The 22310-nt window shown below is 42.9% G+C and overlaps 1 long non-coding RNA gene across 1 annotated transcript; it reads right to left on the reverse strand.

Moving 5' to 3' along the window:
- Positions 1-6431: 6431 nt before the first annotated feature.
- On the reverse strand, positions 6432-7727 carry LOC122440677. The gene is made up of 2 exons (XR_006269137.1): positions 6771-7727; positions 6432-6624 (listed from the first exon to the last, which is right to left on the reverse strand). It is a non-coding gene; the product is annotated as an uncharacterized LOC122440677 (long non-coding RNA).
- Positions 7728-22310: the final 14583 nt, after the last annotated feature.

The following is a 22310-nucleotide window of genomic DNA, read 5'->3' on the forward strand; positions in this document are numbered from 1 at the left end:
TCTTGACCACCTTCTCACCAGCCCCCCCACTGTGATCCCCTTGGAGGCCCTGTCCCCTCCCCTCCCCCAGCCACTTCCAGCAATTCCAGGGGGCTGCTGGGTCAGGGGTTGCCCATCCCCAGAGAGGAAGATGCCAGGACATAATCCCTCCCCACCCCCACCCCCGCAGCCCTCCAACCTTCCCAAGAGAGGTCAGCACAGGGTTGGGCCGCCTGGCTTCCTTCCCCGGATCTATATTTACATGCTGCCTATCCCCAGCTGACCCCTCCCAGGCTGGCCAGGGCAGACGCCAAAGGGAGAGAGAGCTGCCGTGACCCCAGGGATAGTGATCACAGGTACTCCCCTCCAACACACAGCAGCTTCAGGTCCCACAGGCCTGCCCAGTCCCTGGGGCTGGCCAGAGACCCACCCCCACACCCACCCCCACAACGTGAAGACCACAGAAATCAATCAGGATCCAACTTCCTGCCTGGCCTGAGACCTCACCCCCCACCCACCCCCTACATTTCCTGCCCTCTCTCCTCACAGATGCCCTGCCCCCATGCCTGCACTTCCTCTCAGGAAAACTACCTCAACGTGAATTAACTGCCATAATGAGGTCTACTGTGTGAACACAAAATAACCTAACCCTCACCCACTCCTGGTAAGGGAATAATGCCACAGAATCCAGAAGATTTATACCCAAAAATATTCCTTGCAGGACTGTCAATGAAAGTAAAAAACTAGAAAGAGCCCAGATACTCAGCAATAGGAGGGCTGTTAGTAAATTACAGGGAGTTACAGCAATATAATGGACTATTAGGCAGGCCCTAAAAATAATGGGCTTCCCTGGTGTCTCAGATGGTAAAGCGTCTGTCTGCAATGCGGGAGACCCGGGTTCCGTCTCTTGGTTGGGAAGGTCCCCTGGAGAAGGAAATGGCAGCCCACTCCACTACTCTTGCCTGGAAAATCCCATGGATGGAGGAGCCTGGTAGGCTACAGTCCATGGGTTCGCAAAGAGTCGGACACGACTAAGTGACTTCACATTCATTCATTCAAAAATAATGATGATGATGAAGAATCAATCGGATCACCTTGGTATAGTCAAGGGATCCTGAGCATCTGAGACCAAGCTGTTTGAAATTCCAGCTAAGAACCACATTCCTGAGCTCAGTCTTCTGCATCTGTAAAATGGAGACCAGGACGCGGGACTGACCTCACTCACAATGTTACTGAGAGGATGAATTGAGATCACACACCAGTGAGTCCTAGCTCAGTGCTGGCGCTCAGTAAGCAGAAGGGCATTCCTGTTTCTAAGGGAGGCATATGGTGATGTGGCCATCATGGTGACAGCCAGGTGGAAAAGTAAGGTGGGCACAGGAAGGAAGGGGAGAGGCTTAGACAGACGTAATTAAAATGCCATAGTGGTAGAGGTATCAGTTCAGTTCAATAGGGGGTATCAATTTCTTTCTGTTTTTTTTTTTTTTTTAATTATTTGTTTTTGGCTGTGTTGGGCCTTCGTTGGTGTGTGCAGGCTTTCTCTAGTTGCAGCGAGTGGAGGGGCTATTCTCTAGTTGTGGTGCGAGGGCTTCTCATTGTAGTGGCTTCTCTTGTTTCAGAGCATGGGCTCTAGGACTCAGGGGCTAAGTTGCCCCGAGGCATGTGGGACCATGCCAGACCGGGGATCTAGCAGGCAGATTGTTAACCACAGGACCACCAGGGAAGTCCTCCTCCTTCTATTGGACTTTAGGTGCAAAAAGTTAATTATCCTCCTGAGGACAAATGGGATTTTCATTGATCACTCTTGTTTTCTCTCTTCTGTCCTTCCTTCCCCTTTGTCTTCATTTTCTACTTAAAAAAATAAAAGGAAACCATGGCAGGTTTTTTCTAAAAATTAATAAATTTGTTTATTTTTATGGCTGTGTTGGGTTTTAGTTGCAGCACAAAGAATCTTCATTGCAGCACATGGACTCCCTACTCGTGTGTGCTCAGGCATAGTTGCCTCGCCGCATGTGGGATCTTAGTTCCCTGACCAAGGGTTAAAACTGCGCCTCCTGCACTGGAAACAGAGTCATAACCACTGAAACGCCAAGGACTAGGTGAACATAGTCTTGAAAATATATATCAAAATTGATGCTATTTTGTTTTACTATGAAATTTTTACTACATACACAAAAATAGAGACAATAGTACAACAACCCCCCATATATTCATCTCTCAGATTCAAAACTTATCAAGATTTTACCTTAAAATCTTGCTTAAATCCCTGCGTACAACACATTTGTTTCATCTTTTTCCCCTCTGCTGAACCACTAGAAAGTAAATTTCATACATTGTGCCATTTTACCCCTATATTTTTCAGCTATGCATACCCCTAACATTATACATTTTCTTGCCCAACTGCACGACCATCGTCTCTATCCAATCCAGAACCAGATTTCTCAGAATGTCTGTTTTCAGTTGGTTTGGGGTGAGTATGTGAGTGTGTGTGTATATGTGTGTTGGGCTGCACCCTACTGGGCTACAAACGCTGTGCTAGCCCAGCTTCAAGTCTAAAGAAAGAGTCTGGAGTCAGCAATAGGCACATCAGTGGTTTAATGGATGGGGGAGCTTACACGTCTGAAGCGAAGTCCTAGAGCAACACCCTACCATGTATAGTGGACAGTAGGCAGGACTTGGCTGCAGTCTTTGTTCCAATGGGGAAGAGGAGATTGCCAGTTGGGGGAATTGACAAATGGTTTGTCATTAGTTACCAGGGAAACCAGCAGAGAGGCATGCCCCTCACCACCCTTTTGATAAGCTATCACTAGCTAGGCCCTGGGGCAAGTACGTAGGAAGGTCAATCATGTGAAGTGAAGCAGGCACTGGCCGGGCAGGGGATGTACACAAGGCAAGAAAACAGCCTTGAGTGTTGAGTGGCCTGACCATACAGTGTGTGTATCTCTATACATCACTGTTGATGGGGTTCTCAAGGCAAGAACACTGAAGTGGTTTGCCATTCCCTTCTCCAATGGACCATTACCATTCCCCTGATTCCAGTGGTGTCAGAACGTCTAGTCAGAACTCTCCACCATGACCCGTCCGTCTCGAGTGGCCCTATATGGCATGGTTCATAGTTTCATTGAGTTAAACAAGGCTGTGATGGACAGGGAAGCCTAGTGTGCTGCAGTCCATGGGGTCGCAAAGAGTCGGGCACAACTGAGCGACCGAACTGACCTGATCTCTATACATGACCAGCACTGTGTTCTAGGCCTTGTTCTGTTGGTCCTCCTTTCAGCCAGCACTATGGTTTTAAGATCCAGTCAGGTTGCCCTGTGAACACTGAGGTGTTTTCATCGCTGTGGGAGCTACCCCCGGCTTTGGCCTCTCCACTATCCCAGGGAGGGACCTCCAACTGCACCCAACTCCCCTGCAACAAGCAGTGCTTCAGTGCACACCCTCAGCCCTGCTCACCTATGGACTCAGTGAGAATCTCTCTGGGTTAAATACGTAGAAGCTAGAAGTGGACTTGCTAGGTCATAAGCTATAAATATATGTCTCCTTTTGACTAAGTACAGACATATTTTTCTCCTCAGTGTCTGCTCCAGTGCACACTCCCACACACAGAGCAGAAAATTCCTATATTCCCATATGATTGATGTTATCCAGCTGTCTGATTTTTCCTACCCCGACTGAGGTATCATCTCATTGTTGTTTTATTTGCATTTGTCTGGTCACTCACTAAAGAGTTTGAGCATCTCTGCACTTGACATTTAGTCTTTCACATTTCCTCTTACATAAACAGTCTTTTTATATCATTGTGTTATATTTCTACTGATGCCTTTTTGGAGGTTGATTTGCAGGAGATCTGAAAGAGTCTATCCTTTGTTAGTTTTGGACCTTGCAAATATATTTTCCCATTTTGTCATCTCTCTCTTAACTTTGTCCACCTCATTGAACGGAAGTCTTTAATTTTGATGTAATTAAATATACACAAGAGGAAGAGTTTGGATTTGATTCAGTAGGCACTAGGGAGTAATTGCAGGTTCTAGAACCTAGGATGACATGATTAAAGTGATTTACTTGGGAGCTATATACAGGAGGAGTTGCCTGCAAAGAGGTAAATTGGGAATCTTTCCATGTAGGTGAGTCAATAGCAGAAGCAGGTGGATGCCATCCCAACCCTCACAGGACTTCCGGTCCATATGGAGTCAGGTTTCAAGAGTGACCTGTATTCTACAGGGAATCTCCTCCACAGCAGAGGAGACAGGGGTTTGGAAAGGCTACCTGGAAACATTTACTCTGACTGCTGAGGAAAAGTAAGAGCTGGGCCAGAGATGAGAGAGGGGAAATATCTTGAGAGAATAAGAGTCTGGAGAATGGAAAACACTGAGACATAATCTGAAGATAGTGGGTGAAATTTGCTCAACAAAGTCAAGTCACGTGGTGGAAAGCCTGCTGGGCTGGCAGGCCACATGGTGACCTCAAAAAATTGTTTCTTTCCCAGGCACCTGGGCCCAAAGCCAGGTGACAGGAGGTGAGGAAGGAAGGGCTGACAAGCAAGAGAAGCAGGAGGTAGAAGCCATGGTCTGGGAGTTTGGCAGGATGGGACAGGCAGAGAGCTCCCTTTTTTCTGAGGTGGATCAGAGAATGCTTTGCAGGCTGGGAGGACACATTTGCGGGCACCTTTATATTTTCAAATTTCAAAAATAATACATGTGTTGCAGGAAGGGGGACCCCTTCCAGGCCCCGAAACCAGGCTGTTTTCTAACACTAGGAAATGAATTGTCCGAGGAGACACACGTGCTGACAAAGCAAGAGATTTTATTGGAAAGGGCGCCCGGGTGGAGAGCTGTAGGGTAAGGGAACCCAGGAGAACAGCTCTGTCACATGGCTCGCAGTCTTGGGTTTTATGGTGACGGAATTAGTTTCCAGGTTGTCTTTTGCCAATCATTCTGACTCAGAGCCCTTCCTGGTGGTGCACGCCTTGTTTGGCCAAGATGGATGCTAGAGAGGATTCTGGGAGGTTGTCGGACATGTGGTGTCTCCTTTTGACCTTTCCTGAACTCTTCCAGTTGGTGGAGGCTTATTAGTTCTGTGTTCCTTACCAGGACCTCCTGTTGTAAAACAACTCATGCAAATAGTTACTATGGTGCCTGGCCAGGGTGGGCGGTTTCAATCAGTGTGCTTCCCCTAACACATGCATATCATGAAACATTTAAAATTACAGAACAATTTAACATTGAGAATAAAAGCCTCCAATACCCTCCTCCAGTAACCACTGTTAATAATTTAGACTATTTCCCTCCAGATTATTTATACGTGAACTCTAGTTTTGTTGATGTTCTTCAGTAGCTAAGTTCTGTCTGACTCTTTGTGACCTCAGAGACTGTAGCATGCTAGGCTCCTCTGTCCTTCATTATCTCCTGCAGTTTGCTTAAATTCATGTCCATTGAGTCAGTGATACTACCTAATCATCCCATCCTCTGTCACACCCCCCTCTCCTTTTGCCTTTAATCTTTCCCAGCATCAGGGTCTTTTCTAGTGAGTCAGCTCTTCCCAACAGGTAGCCAAAGTATTGGAGCTTCAGCTTCAGCAACAGATCTTCCAATGAATATTCTGGGCTGATTTCCTTTAGGATTGACTGGTTTGATCTCCTTGTAGTCCAAGGGACTCTCAAAAGTCTTCTCCAGCACCGAAGTTCAAAAACATCAGTTCTTCAGCATTCAGTCTTCTTTATGGTTCAGCTCTCACGTCCATAACATGACTACTGGAAAAACCATAGCTTAGACTAGACAGACCTTTGTCAGTAAGTGATATCTCTGCTTTTTAATATGCTGTCTAGGTTTGTCATATCTTTCCTTCCAAGGAACAAGCATCTTTTAATCTCATGGCTGCAATCACCATCTGCAGTGATTTTGGAACCCAAGAAAATAAAGTCTGTCACTGTTTCCATTGTTTCCCCATCTATTTGCCATGAAGTGATGGGAATGAATGCCATCATCTTCATTTTTAAATGTTGAGTTTCAAGACAACTTTTTCACTCACGTCTTTCACCCTCATCAAGAGGCTCTTTACATCCTCTTCATTTTCTATCATTAGAGTAGTATCATCTGCATATCTGAGGTTGTTGATATTTCTTCCAGCCATCTTGATTTCAGCTTGTGATTCATCCAGCTCAGCATTTTGCATGTTGTACTCTGCATATAAGTTAAATAAGTGGGTGACAATATACAGCCTGGCACTCCTTTCCCAATTTTGAACCAGGCTGTTGTTCCATGTCTGGTTCTAACTGTTGCTTCTTGACGCACATACAGGTTTACATGCTTTAAAAAAAATCATAGAGGCTGAAAGTGGAATGATGGTTGCCAGAAGTTGAGGGAGGAGGAATAAGGAGTAATTGTTGAATGGGTATAGAGTTTGTTTTACACAATGAAGAGTTATAAAGATAAATGGTAGTGATAGTAGTGCAATATTATGAATGTATTTAATATCACTAAAGTACACACTTACAAATGATTAAGACAGTAAACTTTATGTTATACATATTGGGGAAAATAATGAATTAAATAGTGTAGCAAAGGAAAAAACAAAAGAACAAAAAGAAGTAGAGGACTTCTGGTTTCTGGTCCAGCATATAAAAAGACTAGAAATCTTCATTCTGTCCTAAAAACAAGTAAAGAGAAGAACAAATGAAAAACCAACCATTCTTTGATCTTCCAGAGAAGCAAGGTCACAAGGCAAACCATTGTGGACCCCCCACCCCAAAAATTGGAAGGACAGACAGGCAGATACAGAGAATCGCAATTTACCTAAGCAGAAACCTGCACTGGAACCAATGTCAGAAGGAAAACCTGAACTGTGATTGACAAATTGCTGGAAGTTTAGTGTAGACATGTCTGGGAGTTGAAAACTCCAAGGGAACCCAGTTATAGTGGGACCCAAACTTTTGTGAGTTTTATATCCAAGGGCTCTACCAGGTCCTCACAGTGAATATCAGAGAAAAATCCTCTCATGCCTCTGACACGGGGAGGGGAAAGGAACCATTCTGAAATATCCTAGAGCATTCCTTTCTTTTTAACAGGCTTGCCCTTAGGAGAAACTATTTTATGAGAGCCTAACCTGCTGGGAGAGGGGGAGGCAGTTGTTTTGTTTTTTAAAAATATTTATGTATTTGGGTTCACTGGATCTTAGTTGCAACATGAGAACTCTGAATTGTAGCATGTGGGATCTATTATAGTTCCCAGACCAGGGATGGGACCCTGGACCCCCTGCATTTGGAGCAGTCTTAGCCCCTGGACCACCAGGGAAGTCCCCCTGCTGGGATTTTACCGGAGACTAATTTAAGAGAGAATAGAACAATTCCAGCCCCCTGTAGTCATCCTGCCCCACCTGTGGGGAGAAAAACCTGAAAAGTACAGGTGAGGTTCACAATCTAATAGGACAGGCTCACCAAAAGAGGAGACCTAATCACAGACCTACAGAATGCTTTCCCACGTTCCCACCACATTACTAAAGGCCTATTTACCATAATCCCTTTTACCCAGCACTTCATATCTGCCTTGCAGCAAATAACTACAAGGCACACTAAAAGACAAAAAACACAGTTTGACGAGGCAGAACAAATTGGAGTCCAGTACGGCATGAATGTTAGAATTAACAGTTTAGGATTTTTTTTAATTATGATTAATATGCTGATGCAAAGAGCTGACTCATTTGAAAAGACCCTGATGCTGGGAAAGATTGAAGGCAGGAGGAGAAGGGGATGACAGAGGATGAGATGGTTGGACGGCATCACCGACTCAATGGACATGAGTTTGAGTGAACTCCGGGAGTTGGTGATGGACAGGGAGGCTGGCGTGCTGCAATCCATGGGGTCACAAAGAGTTGGACATGACTGAGCGACTGAACTGAACTGAACTGAACTGATGCTGAGGATTTAATAGACAAAGTAGGTGCCATGCAAGAAAGATGGATAATACAAGCAGAAGGATGGAGAGTCTAAAAAAGAATAAAAAAGAAATGCTGGAGATCAAAGACACTGTAACAGAACTATAGAATGCCTTTGATGGTCTCCTTAGTAGACTGGACAGGGCTGAGGAACAATCTCTGAGCTTGAGAATATGACAACAGAAATTTCCAAGATTGAAAAGCAAAGAGAATGATGAGTAAAACAGAGAGAGAAAGAACAGGATATCCAAGAATTGAGTTTAACTACAAAAGGTGCAATATACACATAGTGAGACTACCAGAAGGAGATGAAAGAAAGAAACAATATTTGAAGTGACAATGATTAAGAATTCAGACTTCCCTGGTGGTCCAGTGGTTAAGAATCTGCCTTGCAATACAAGGGGCCGCAGGTTCAAGGGTTTGATCTCACCCACCAAGGGGCAACTAAACCGTGTGCTATGGAGCTCAGCGAAAGATTCCACATGACAAAGATCCTGCATGCCGAAACTAAGACCCAGTGCAGCTGCAGCAAGATAGTAAATGTATACATGCGTACGTACAGACTGAGAATTTCCCCAACTCAATGTCAGGCAACAAGTCTCAGATCCAGGAAACTCAGACAACATCAAGCAAGATGTTGATGTTGCCAAAAACAAACCCAACAAAACACACATACACACAAAAGAACCCAGCAATAGGAACAGGTATATCCTGTTCAAACTTCAGAAAATTAAAGCTAAAGAGAAAAATCTTGAAAGAAGCCAGAGGGGAAAAAAACTCCTGATCTATAGAGGAACAAAGATAAGAGTTACATTTGACTTTTCAGAAGCCATGCAAGTAAGAAGAGAAGAAGTGTTTAAAGTGTTTGAGAGGGAAAAAATACCAACCTGGAATACTGTATTCTGCAAAATTACCCTTTACAAGTGAACAAGAGGGCTTCCCTGGTGGCTCAGTGGTAAAGAATCTGCCTGCCAATGCAGGAGACACGGGTTCAATCCCTGATCCAAAAATATTCCCCATTCCAAGGAGCAACTAAGCCTGCGCACCGCAACTATTGAGCCTGTGCTCTAGAGCCCGGAAACCGCGACTATTGAGCCCATGCGCCCTGGAGTCTGTGCTCGGCAACAAGAGAAGCCACTGCAATGAGAAGCCTGCACGCTGCAACCAGAGAGTAGCCCCAACTCGCCACAACTACAGAAAAGTCTGAGCAGCCATGAAGACCCAGCACAGCCAAAAATAAATAAATAAAATTATTTTTTAAAAGCGAACAAGAAATAAAGATTTTCTCGGACAAAAAAAAATGGGGGGAATTTGTTGTTAGTAGACCTATCTTGTAAGACGCGTTAAAAGAAGTTCAGCAGAGAAAAGGAAAATGGTAACTCAGAAATTCAGATCTACATAAAGAAAGGAAGAGGACTGGAGAAGAAATAAGTGAATGTAAAAGGAAAACATTTATTTTTCTTATTTTTTTTAGAAAAATTATTTTTCTCATTCTTAAATAACCTAACATAACAGTTTGTTCAAAATAATAATAGAAACAATGTATTTGACTATGTATGCTTGTGTGTGTGTGTTAGTCGCTAACTCTTTGCAACTGACTCTTTGCAACTCCATGGACAGTAGCCCACCAGGCTTCTCTGGCTGTGGAATTCTCTAGGCAAGAATACTGGTGTGGGTTGCCATTCCCTCCTTCAAGGGATCTTCCCGACCTGGGGATTGAACACCGGTCATATGCTTATATACATATATATGTATGCCTATGTATCAGTGAAATGAATGACAACTATGATAGGAGGGGCAGGAAGAGGCAGGGAGGAATTAGGAATAGTTTGTTATTATAAAGTATTTGTACAACCCATGAAGTGTTATAGTGTTTTTGAAAGTTGTAAATATATAGTGCAAAGTATAGGGCAACCAACTAAAAAACATAGGGGCAGAAAAGCATAATGATATGCCAAGAAAGGAGAGAAAATGAATTCATATAAAATACTTAAAACCACAAAAGGTAGAAAATGTGTGGAAGAAACAAAGGAACAGAGAACAAAGGTAACAAATAGAAGATAACAACAAATATGAGCACAACTATGTCAATAATCACCTTAAACATGTATGGTCCAAATACACGAATTAAAAGATAAAGATGGTCAGAGAGGGTAAAAAAACAAGACCCAATTATATATTATCTACAAGAATCTCACTTTAAATATTATAAGTACCCATATAGATTCACAGCAAAGGGACGGAGAAAGATATATCACGCTAACACTAATCAACAGAAAAGTGGAGGGAGTTCCCTGGTGGTGTAGTGGTTAGGATTCAGTGCTTTCACTTCTGTTGCCCAGGTTCAATCCCTGATTGGGGAACTAAGATCCCACATGCTGCAAAGCATGGCCAAAAAAAAAAGTGAGGATAGATATATTAATTTCAGACAAAGCCAATGTCAGAGCAAGCAAAGTTATCAGGGATAAAAAGGGCATTCAGTTCAGTACAGTCACTCAGTCGTGCCTGACTCTTTGCGACCCCATGAACTGCAGCACGCCAGGCCTCCCTGTCCATCACCAACTCCCAGAGTCCACCCAAACCCATGTCCATCGAGTCAATGATGCTATCCAACCATCTCATCCTCTGTCTTCCCCTTCTCCTGCCCTCAATCTTTCCCAGCATCAGGGTCTTTTCAAATGAGTTATCTCTTTGCATCAGGTGCCCAAAGTACTGGAGTTTCAGCTTCAACATCGCTCCTTCCAATGAACACCCAGGAATGATCTCTTTTAGGATGGACTGGTTGGATCTCCTTGCAGTCCAAGGGACTCTCAAGAGTCTTCTCCAACACCACAGTTCAAAAGCATCAATTCTTCTGCACTCAGATTTCTTTATAGTTCAACTCTCACATCCATACATGACCACTGGAAAAACCATAGCCTTGACTAGATGGACCTTCGTTGGCAAAGTAAAGTCTCTGCTTTTTAATATGCTGTCTAGGTTGGTCATAACTTTCCTTCCAAGGAGTAAGCGTCTTTTAATTTCATGGCTGCAATCACCATCTGCAGTGATTTTGGAGCCCAGAAAAATAAAGTCAGCCACTGTTTCCACTGTTTCCCCATCTATTTGCCATGAAGTGATGGGACTGGATGCCATGATCTTAGTTTTCTGGATGTTGAGCTTTCAGCCAACTTTTTCACTCTCCTCTTTCACTTTCATCAAGAGGCTCTTTAGTTCTTCTTCACTTTCTGCCATAAGGGTGGTGTCATCTGCATAGCTGAGGTTATGATATTTCTCCTGGCAATCTTGATTCCAGCTTGTGCTTCCTCCAGCCCAGCGTTTCTCATGATGTACTCTGCATATAAGTTAAATAAGCAGGGTGACAATATACAGCCTTGACGTATTCCTTTTCCTATTTGGAACCAGTCTGTTGTCCCACGTCCAGTTCTAACTGTTGCTTAATACTCCAAGAAGATGTACCAATCCTTAAAAAAAAAAAAAAAAACACTTATTTAGCTGTATCAGGTCTTAGTTGCCAAGTTGCCCCATGGCATATGGGATCTTAGTTCCCTGACCAGGGATTGAACCTGCGTCCCCTGCATTGCAAGGTAGATTCTTAACCACTGGACCACCAGGGAAGTACCCAACCATCCTTCACTTGTATGGGCCTCGCAACAGTGTCAAAATACATGCGGCAAAAACTGATAGATCTGCAAAGAGAAATAGATGACTCCACTGTAACAGTTGGAGACTCTAACACTTCTCTATCAGAAATGGACAGATCCAGCAGGCAGTAAGGACATGGTTGAACTCAACCACACTGTAAATAAACTGTATATGATTGACATCTATAGACTACTTATCCAACAACACATTGGTCTCAAACTCACACATGGAACAATCACCAAGGTATACCATATTTGGGGCCATAAAGCACACTTTAGTAAGTTTAGAGGATTAGAAGTCATACAATGTCTACCCTCAGACCACAATGGAATGAAACTCGAAATCAACAACAGAAAGATAGCTGGAAAATTCCCAACTACTTGGAGACAGAGCAGCATATTTCTAGTAATACATGGGACAAAGGAGAAATTTCAAGAGAAATTTTCAAATATTTTGAAATAAATGAAAACAAAAACAACTTATCCAAATTTGTAGGATTTAGCAAAACCATTGCTCAAATTTATATTAACAAATGAAGATATTATTAGAAAGAAGAAAGATCTAAAATCAATAATCTAAATTTTCACTTTAGGAAACAAGAACAAAAAGGGCAAACTAAATCCAAATTCAACAAAAGAAAAGAAACAATAGAAAATACACCATGGAATATTACTCAGCCGTTAAAAAGAATTCATTTGAATCAGTTCTAATGAGATGGATGAAACTGGAGCCCATTATACAGAGTGAAGTAAGCCAGAAAGATAAAGAACATTACAGCATACTAACACATATATATGGAATTTAGAAAGATGGTAATGATAACCCTATATGCAAAACAGAAAAAGAGACACAGAAGTACAGAACAGACTTTTGAACTCTGTGGGAGAAGGTGAGGGTGGGATGTTTCGAAAGACCAGCATGTATATTATCTATAGTGAAACGGATCACCAGCCCAGGTGGGATGCATGAGACAAGTGCTCGGGCCTGGTGCACTGGGAAGACCCAGAGGAATCGGGTGGGGAGGGAGGTGGGAGGGGGAATTGGGATGGGGAATACATGTAACTCCATGGCTGATTCATGTCAATGTGTGACAAAACCCACTGAAATGTTGTGAAGTAATTAGCCTCCAACTAAAAAAAAAAAAAAAAAGAAACAATAGAAAAGAATCAGAGCCAAAATCAATGACGTTGAAAATAGGAAGTCAACAGAGAAATTCAACAAAACCAAAAGCTGGTTCTTTGAAAACATCCATAAAATTGATAAACGTCTAGCCAGGGTAACTAAGGAAAAAAAGAGAGGAGAAGACACAAATTACTAATATCAGGACTTGTCTGGTGGTACAGCGGATAGGAGTCTGCCTGCCAATCCAGGGGACACAGGGGCTTTGATCTCTGGTCAGGGAAGATTCCATATGCCGCAGAGAAACTAAAGCCCATGGGCCACAAATACCGAGCTTACGTGCTGCAACTGCGGAAGCCCCTACACCTAGAGCCTGTGCTTCGAAACAAGAGACGCCACCAAATGAGAAACCTATGTACCGCAACGAAGAGCAACCCATACTCATCACAACCAGAGACCGCCCACCTGCAGCAATGGAGATGCCACTGACAATAAATAACTTCTTAAAAACTGCTAATACCAGAAATGAAAGAGGGGACAACAGTACAGCTCCCATGAACATTAAAAGGATAATACAAGAACATCATAAATGGCTTTATGCCCACAAATTTGATAACCTAGATGAAATAGACCAATTCCTTAAAAGATACAATCTGCCAAAATTCACACAAGAAGAAATCTGAATAGGTCTTTTATCTGTGAACGAAATTGAATCAATCGTTAGTAACCTTCCAAAACAACAAGCAACAACCTTCCAAAACAACAAGGCCCAGATGGGTTCATTACTGATGTCTACCAAATGTTGAAAAAGAAATTTTAACAATTCTCTGGTCTCTTCGAGAAGATAGAAGTGGAGGGAATACAGTCAGCTCTCTGTATCCCCAGGTTCCACACCTACAGATTTCAATTAACTGCGAATTGAAAATAATCCAAAAAATAATTTTCCAGAAATCTCCAAAAATCAAAATTTGAATTTGCCGTGTGCCAGCAACTATTTCTATTGCATTTACAATGCATTTTCAACCATTTCCATAGCATCTACACTGTATTAGGTATTATAAGCAATCTACAGGTGATTTAAAGTATGTTGTTGTGGAGAAGGCAATGGCAACCCACTCCAGTACTCTTGCCTGGAAAACCCCATGGACGGAGGGGCCTGGTAGGCCATAGCCCACGGCGTCGCAAAGAGTCGGACACGACTGGGCGACTTTGCTTGCTTGCTTGTTGTTTAATCAGTAAGTCGTGTCCCACTCTTTTGTGACCCCATGGACTGTAGCCTGCCAGGCTCCTCTGTCCATGGGATTGCCCAGGCAAGAATACTGGAGTGGGTTGCCATTTCCTTCTCCAGGGCATCTTCCCGACCCAGGGGTTGAACTCAAGTCTCCTGCATTGGCAGGTGAATTCTTTACACCAAGCCATCAGGAAAGCTCATTTTAAAGCATATTGGAGGGTATATTCATACATAGGTTTTATACAAATACTAAGCCATTTTATATAAGGGACTTGGGCATCTGTGGACTTTTATATCTGTGGGGGTCTTGGAACCAATCCCCTGTGGATACCAAGGGACAACTGTACTTCCTAACTCAGTCTATGAGATCCTAATACCAAAACCAAAGACATTACAAGAAAGAAAGAAAAAACCCTACAGATCAATATCTCTCATGAATATAGATGCAAAAATTCTCAACAAAATATTAGCTAATCAAATTCAACAATGTATAGAGCTTCTCTGGTGGTTCAGTGGTAAAGAATCCATCTGCCAATGCAGGGGACACAGGTTCAATCCTTGCTCCAGGAAGATCCCACCACATGCTACAGAGCAACTAAGCCTGTGCACAACCATTGAGCCTGTCTGTGCTCTAGAGTTTGGGAGCCACAACTACCGAGCCCACGCACTGCAACGACTGAATCTCAAGCGCTCTAGAGCCCATGCTCCACAATAAGAGAAGCCACCACAATGTGAAGCCTGCGCACCGCAACTAGAGAGTAGCTCTCCACTTGCCACAATTAGAGAAAATCAACGAAGACCCAGCACAGCCAAAAAAAAAAAGAATTCAGCAATGTATAAAAAGAACTATACACACAACCAAGTGGGATTTATTGCAGATATGCAAGGATGGTTCAACATTTGAAAATCAATTAATGTAATTCATCACATTAATGGGCAAAAACCACATGGTAACATCAATAGAGGCAGAAAAAGCATTTGACAAAATTCAATACCCATGCATCATAAAAACTCTCAGCCTACTAGGAATAGAGTGTACTCCTCAATTTGATAAAGAACATCAACAAAAAAGGTACAGCTAACATACTTAATGGTCAGTATCTTGACGCTTTCCCATTTAGATTAGGAACAAGGTAGGTATGTCCCTTCTCACTACTGCCTTTCAACATCATACATAGAAATCCTCAAAAAGAAGAAGAGAAAAAGAAAAGGAAAAGAAAGATTAGGAAGTAAGAAACACAGATTAGGAGGGAGGAAGTAAAACTATCTCTGTTTGCAGATGACACAATCATCTATGTAAACAATCTGAAAGAACCAACAAAAAACACTCCTGGAATTGATAAATGATTATAGAAAGGTTGCAGGATACAAGGTTAATATACAGAGGTCAATTGCTTTCCTATATACCAGTAATGAACAAGAGGAATTGTAAATAAAAATCAGTGTTATTTATATTAGCACTCAAAAAGAATGAAATACATTAAGTATTCATATAAATCTAACAAAATATGTATAAGAACTATATGAGGAAAACTGCAAAACTCTGATGAAAGATATCAAAGAACTAAATAAATGGAGAAATACCCATGTTCGTGACTAGGAAAACTTAATATTGTCAAGATATCAATTCTTGCTATTTTCATCTATAGATTCAAAGCAATCCGAACCAAAATCCCATCAAGTTATTTTGTGGATATGCGTGTATGTGTGTGTGCTGTGCTATGCTCAGTCATGTTAGACTCTTTGCGACCCCATGGACTATAGCCTGCCAGGCTTCTCCGTCCACGGAATTTTCCAGGCAAGAATAGTGGAGTGGGTTGCCATTTCCTACTCCAGGAGATCTTCCCGGACCAGGGATCGAACCTATGTCTCTTGCGTCTCCTGCATTGGCAGGCAGATCTTTACCACTGTACCATCTGGGTCAACAAACTATTCTAAAGTTTATATGGAGAGACAAAATACCCAGAATAACCAATACAATATTGAAGAAGAAGAAGAAAGTTCAAGGACAGATAGTACTTCAGTTTAAGATGTATATAAAGTTACAGTAATCAAGACAGTGTGGTATGGTTGAAGAATAGACAAACAGATCAATGGAGTATAATAGAGACACCAGAAATAGATCCACATATATATAAATCAACTGATTTTAGACAAAGGAGCAAGGCAATACAAAGTGGCAAAGATTGTCTTTTCAACAAATGGTGTGTGGAATTCCCTGGTGGTCCAGTGGTGGTTAGGCCGGGTGCTTTCATTGCTGTGTGCAGGGGGTTCAATCCCTGATCCGGGGACTAAGATCCCACAAGCTGCATGGAAAAGTCTCTCCTGCAAAAAAAAAAAAAAAAATGGCCCTGAAACAACTGGACATCAACATGCAAAAACTTCAAAAATCAATCTAGACATGGATCTTATATCCTTTACAAAAAAACTAACCCCAAATGGATCACAGACCTAAATCTAAATCACAAAACCATAAAACTATATATCTTCTATGTGTAGAAGATAACATAGGAGAAAACCTAGGTGACCCTGGGTATACTGGTGGTTTTTTAGGTATTGTATAACACTAAGGGCATGAAAAGACATAATTAATAAACTGGAATTTATTAAAGTAAAAAACTTCTGAGAAAGACAAGGTCAGAATGAGAAGACAAGCCACAAACTGGGAGAAAATACTTGCAAAAGACACATCTGATAAAGAGCTGTTAGCCAAAATATATAAAGAACTCTTAAAATTCAACAATGAGAAAACAAACAGGGCAGTTCAATCTCTGGTCAGGGAACTAGGGTCCTGCATGCCCTGTGGCACGGTCCAAAAAGAAAATGAAAGGAAAACAAACTGATTTTAAAAATGGGAAAAAGATCTGAACAGACATCTCACCAAAAAAAAAATTCAGAGGGCAACTAGGCATATGAGAAGATACCCAACGTCATGTCATTAAGGAATTTCAAATTAAAACAATGAGATTAAAACAAAGAAAACACTTCTTAAAACGATCAAAATCCAAATAATGACAACATTATTTGGCAATATCTAATAATGTCCAATATATTTATACCCTATGGTAAAGGAAATCTACTCCTAGAAATCTACAGGAAAAATGAATTCATGTATCTACCAAAAGACATGCACAAGAACGTTTGAAACTTTTACTCATAGTAGTCAAAGACTGGAAATAACCTGTATGCCCATGAAGATTAGAAAGAATAAGTTGTGGTATACTTATACAATGGAATGGGCTTCCCAGGTGGCACTAGGGGTAAAGAATCCATCTGCAAACGCAGGTGACCTAAGAGACAAGGGTCGGTCAGGAAGATCCCCTGGAGGAAGGCATGGCAACCCACTCCAGTATTCTTGCCTGGAGAATCCCATGGACAAAGGAGCTTGGTGGGCTACAGCCCATGGGGTCACAAAGAATCAGACAGGACAGAAGTGACAGCACGCACGTATGCATACAATCCAATTTTCTGTTGATGGAGGGGGCTGTGTTCCCTCCCTGTTGTTTAACCTGAGGCCAAACCAAGGTGGAGGTAATGAAGATAATGGCGACCTCCTTCAAAAGGTCTCATGCACGCACTGCCGCATTCAGGGCCTCCGGCCTTGTAGCAGGCCACCATCGACACACACCTCCGCTGGAGACTCCTGGACACTCACAGGCAAGCCTGGGTCAGCCTCTTGTGGGGTCACTGCTCCTTTCTCCTGAGTTCTGGAGCGCACAAGGTTCTATTTGTGCCCTCCCAAGAGTCTTGTTTCCCCAGTCCTGTGTAAGTTCTGGCAGCTCTATGGTGGGGTTAATGGCAACCTCCCCCAAGAGGACTTACGCCATACCCAGGTCTGCTGCACCCAGAGCCCCTGCCCTTGCGGCAGGCCACTGCTGACCTGTACCTCCACAGGAGACTCTCAAACACAGTTCTGGCTCAGTCTCTGTGGGGTCTCCGGGTCCTGGTACGCAGAAGGTTTGTTGGAGCCCTCTGAGCATCTCTGGCTGGTAAGGGGTTTGATTCCAAACATGATTTCGCCCCTCCTACCATCTTGCTGGGGCTTCTCCTTTGCTCTTGGATGTGGGGTATCTTTTTTTGATGGGATCCAACATTCTCCAGTCAACAGTTGTTCAGTAGCGAGTTGTAGTTTGGGAGTTCTCGCAGGAGACTCCTCCATTTTACGCCACACATGCACCTCGTTATCAAAAGTCGCCTTCTCCTTGCTCCTCTTTCCCTCACTGTGATCCGATCTGGAGATGGAGGAGCAGCAGCAGGCAGAGGAACAGCAGCAGCACCAAGGGGCAGGAGACACCAGCGGGGGAAGGGGGGGTCATGGGGGCAGCGGCTCAGGGGCCCCACCATGGTAGATGCCTCACCCGGAACAGTGCTTCCCACAGCCGGAAACCCTGCTGAAACAAAATTCTCCAAGCCAGGCTTCAGCAGTATGTGAATCATGAACTTCCAGATGTTCAAGCTGGATTTAGAAAAGGCAGAGGAACCAGAGATCAAATTGCCAACATCCATCAGATCATTGAAAAAGCAAGAGAGTTCCAGAAAAACATCTACTTCTGCTTTATTGACTACGCCAAAGCCTTTGACTGTGTGGATCACAACAAACCGTGGAAAATTCTTAAAGAGATGGGAATACCAGACCACCTGATCTGCCTCCTGCGAAATCTGTATGCAGGTCAAGAAGCAACAGTTAGAACTTGACATAGAACAGACTGATTCCAGATCAGGAAAGAGTACGTCACGGCTGTATATTGTCACCCTGCTTATTTAACTTATATGCAGAGTACATCATCGAAATGCCAGATTGGATGAAGCACAAGCTGGAATCAAGATTGCTGGGAAAAATATCAATAACCTCAGATATGCAGATGACACCACCCTTATGGCAGAAAGGGAAGAAGAACTAAAAAGCCTCTTGATGAAAGTGAAAGAGGAGAGTGAAAAAGTTGGCTTAAAACTCAACATTCAGAAAACTAAGATCATGGCATCTGGTCCCATCAGTTCAGTTCAGTTCAGTTCAGTCGTGTCCGACTCTTGCAACCCCATGAACCGCAGCATGCCAGGCCTCCCTGTCCATCACCAACTTCCGGAGTCCACCCAAACCCACGTCCATCAAGTCGGTGATGCCATCCAACCATCTCATCCTCTGTCGTCCCCTTCTCCTCCTGCCCTCAATCTTTCCCAGCATCAGGGTCTTTTCAAATGAGTCAGCTCTCCGCATCAGGTAGCCAAAGTATTAGAGTTTCAGCTTCAACATCGCTCCTTCCAATGAACACCCAGGAATGATCTCCTTTAGGTTGGACTGGTTGGATGTCCTTGCAGTCCAAGGGACTCTCAAGAGTCTTCTCCAACACCACAGTTCAAAAGCATCAATTCTTCAGCACTCAGATTTCTTTATGGTCCAACTCTCATATCCATACATGACCACTGGAAAAACCATAGCCTTGACTAGATGGACCTTTGTTGGCAAAGTAAAGTCTCTGCTTTTTAATATGCTGTCTAGGTTGGTCATAACTTTCCTTCCAAGGCATAAGTGTCTTTTAATTTCACGGCTGCAATCACCATCTGCAGTGATTTTGGAGCCCAGAAAAATAAAGTCAGCCACTGTTTCCACTGTTTCCCCATCTATTTGCCATGAAGTGATGGGACTGGATGCCATGATCTTAGTCTTCTGAATGTTGAGCTTTAAGCCAACATCTCCTCTTACACTTTCATCAAGAGGCTTTTTAGTTCTTCTTCGCTTTCTGCCATAAGGGTGGTGTCATCTGCATATCTGAGGTTATTGATATTTCTCCTGGCAATCTTGATTCCAGCTTGTGCTTCCTCCAGCCCAGCGTTCCTCATGATGTACTCCGCATATAAGTTAAATAAGCAGGGTGACAATATACAGCCTTGACGTATTCCTTTTCCTATTTGGAATCAGACTGTTGTTCCATGTCCAGTTCTAACTGTTGCTTCCTGACCTGCATACAGGTTTCTCAAGAGGCAGGTCAGGTGATCTGGTATGCCCATCTCTTTCAGAATTTTCCACAGTTTATTGTGATCCACACAGTCAAAGGCTCTGGCATAGTCGATAAAGCAGAAATACATTTTTTTCTGGAACTCTCTTGCTTTTTCATCTGCTTTTTCGATCCAGCAGATGTCGACAATTTGATCTCTGGTTCCTCTGCCTTTTCTAAAACCAGCTTGAAGATCTGAAAGTTCACGGTTCACATATTGCTGAAGCCTGGCTTGGAGAATTTTGAGCATTACTTTACTAGTGTGTGAGATGAGTGCAATTGTGGGGCAGTTTGAGCATTCTTTGGCATTGCCTTTCTTTGGGATTGGAATGAAAACTGACCTTTTCCAGTCCTGTGGCCACTGCTGAGTTCTCCAAATTTGCTGACATATTGAGTGCAGCACTTTCACAGCATCATCTTTTAGGACTTGAAATAGCTCAACTGGAATTCCATCACCTCTACCTCCAAATCCATCGTAGTGATGCTTCCTAAGGCCCACCTGACTTCAAATTCCAGGATGTCTGGCTCTAGGTGAGTGTGAGTGATCTCACCTTCATGATTATCTGGGTCCCATTACTTCACTGCAAATAGATGGGGAGACGATGGAAACAGTGACAGACTTTATTTTTGGGGGCTCCAAAATCACTGCAGATGGTAAGTGCAGCCATGAAATTAAAAGAAGCTTGCTCCTTGGAAGAAAAGTTATGACCAACTTATACAGCATACTAAAAAGTGGAGACATTACTTTGCCAACAAAGGTCCGTCTAGTCAAAGCTATGGTTTTTCCAGTAGTCATGTATGGATTTGAGAGTTGGACTATAAAGAAAGCTGAGCACCAAAGAATTGATGCTTTTGAACTGTGGTGTTGGAAAAAACTCTTTGAGAGTCCCTTGGACTGCAAGGAGATCCAACCTAAAGGAAATCAGTCCTGAGTATTCATTGGAAGGACTGATGCTGAAGCTGAAACTCCAACACTTTGGCCACCTAATGCAAAGAACTGACTCATTGGAAAAGACCCTGATGCTGGGAGACTGAAGGCGGGAGGAGAAGGGGATTACAAAGGACGAGATAGTTTGTTGGATGGCATCACCAACTTGATGGACATGAGTTTGAGTAAGCTCTGAGAGTTGGTGATGGACAGGGAAGTCTGGCACGCTGCAGTCCATGGGGTTGCAAAGAGTCGGACATGACTGAGCGACTGAACTGACTGATGCATACAATGGAATACTACTGTATGGCAATGAAAAGGCATGAACCACTACTACGTGCAACATCATAAATTAATCTCAGACACAATGGTGAGTGAAAGAGGCCAGATGTATAAATATATATACTGAATGATTCCATGTATATGAACTCCAAAAACAGACTAAACTTATGGCAATAGCTCAGAGTACTAGTGACATTTGGAGGGGAATACTGACTTTGAGCGAGCTTGCTCAATGCTAGAAATATTCAATATCCTGATCTGGGTGGTAGTTACATTATATATATATATGTGTATGTATGTATATATATATATATGTATATGTGCATATGTATGTGTATATATATACACATGTTACATGTATACTATGTATACATATGCAAAAACGCATCAAGTTGTATTCTTTAAGATGTGTGCAGTTTACTATCTGAAAGTTATACCTCAATTAAGAAAGAAAAAATAAAAGAGGACAGTAACTTCCTCACACTCAAATAAGAAGCAGCAGCTTTATGTCACTATCTTTAAAAAAAAAAACAAAAGAAAACAGAACATTTCCAAATACACATTATGATACATAACTTTGAAAACAGTATGTTCATCTGTATACCATCTAAAATTACTCCATGTACACTAGGAATTGAAGTGTCACACTTTGGTTAATGCATTCCAGGCACAGCAGGGATTTTATATGAACTAGTGCTGGGATACTGGCAACCCAGGGAAAGCCTGGGGCCAAGTGGAGAATGTGTAGTTAGGATTATGCCTTGTCACCAGCCTGGCTGGGGTTGTGGAATGCCGAGGCTCTGCTTGGAGGCACAGGGCAGAAAAATGGGAGCAAGGGGGGAATGAATTGGGGGGGGGGGGGCGTAGGTAGGTTCCCTTATGCTCTGGGCCCATAGCCCATAGCTCTTGGGCCCATAGCCCAAGTCTGGACTCCTGACCTCACCAGAGATGCAGTAGATGTAAAACAAGCCAGTCAGTTTCCAAGTGGGAAGAGTGCCAGCCATGATTTTTGCTGCCCAAGGAACGAAAAATCAATAATAATCATTCTTATGATTCATGTTCACCCTGTTTTATTCCAAAACACTTTACCGAAAGGCTCCCTGGCTTAGCCAAGAAGTTCAGGGCCAGGAGCCAGGACACCTGGACACTAGATCTGTGTGGAAGACTTGGAACTTTCTTGGGGTCTAAGTTTCTCCCATTGTAA

This window comes from Cervus canadensis, chromosome 1 (assembly GCF_019320065.1).
Source record: "Cervus canadensis isolate Bull #8, Minnesota chromosome 1, ASM1932006v1, whole genome shotgun sequence".
In the NCBI taxonomy this organism is placed as follows: domain Eukaryota; kingdom Metazoa; phylum Chordata; class Mammalia; order Artiodactyla; family Cervidae; genus Cervus; species Cervus canadensis.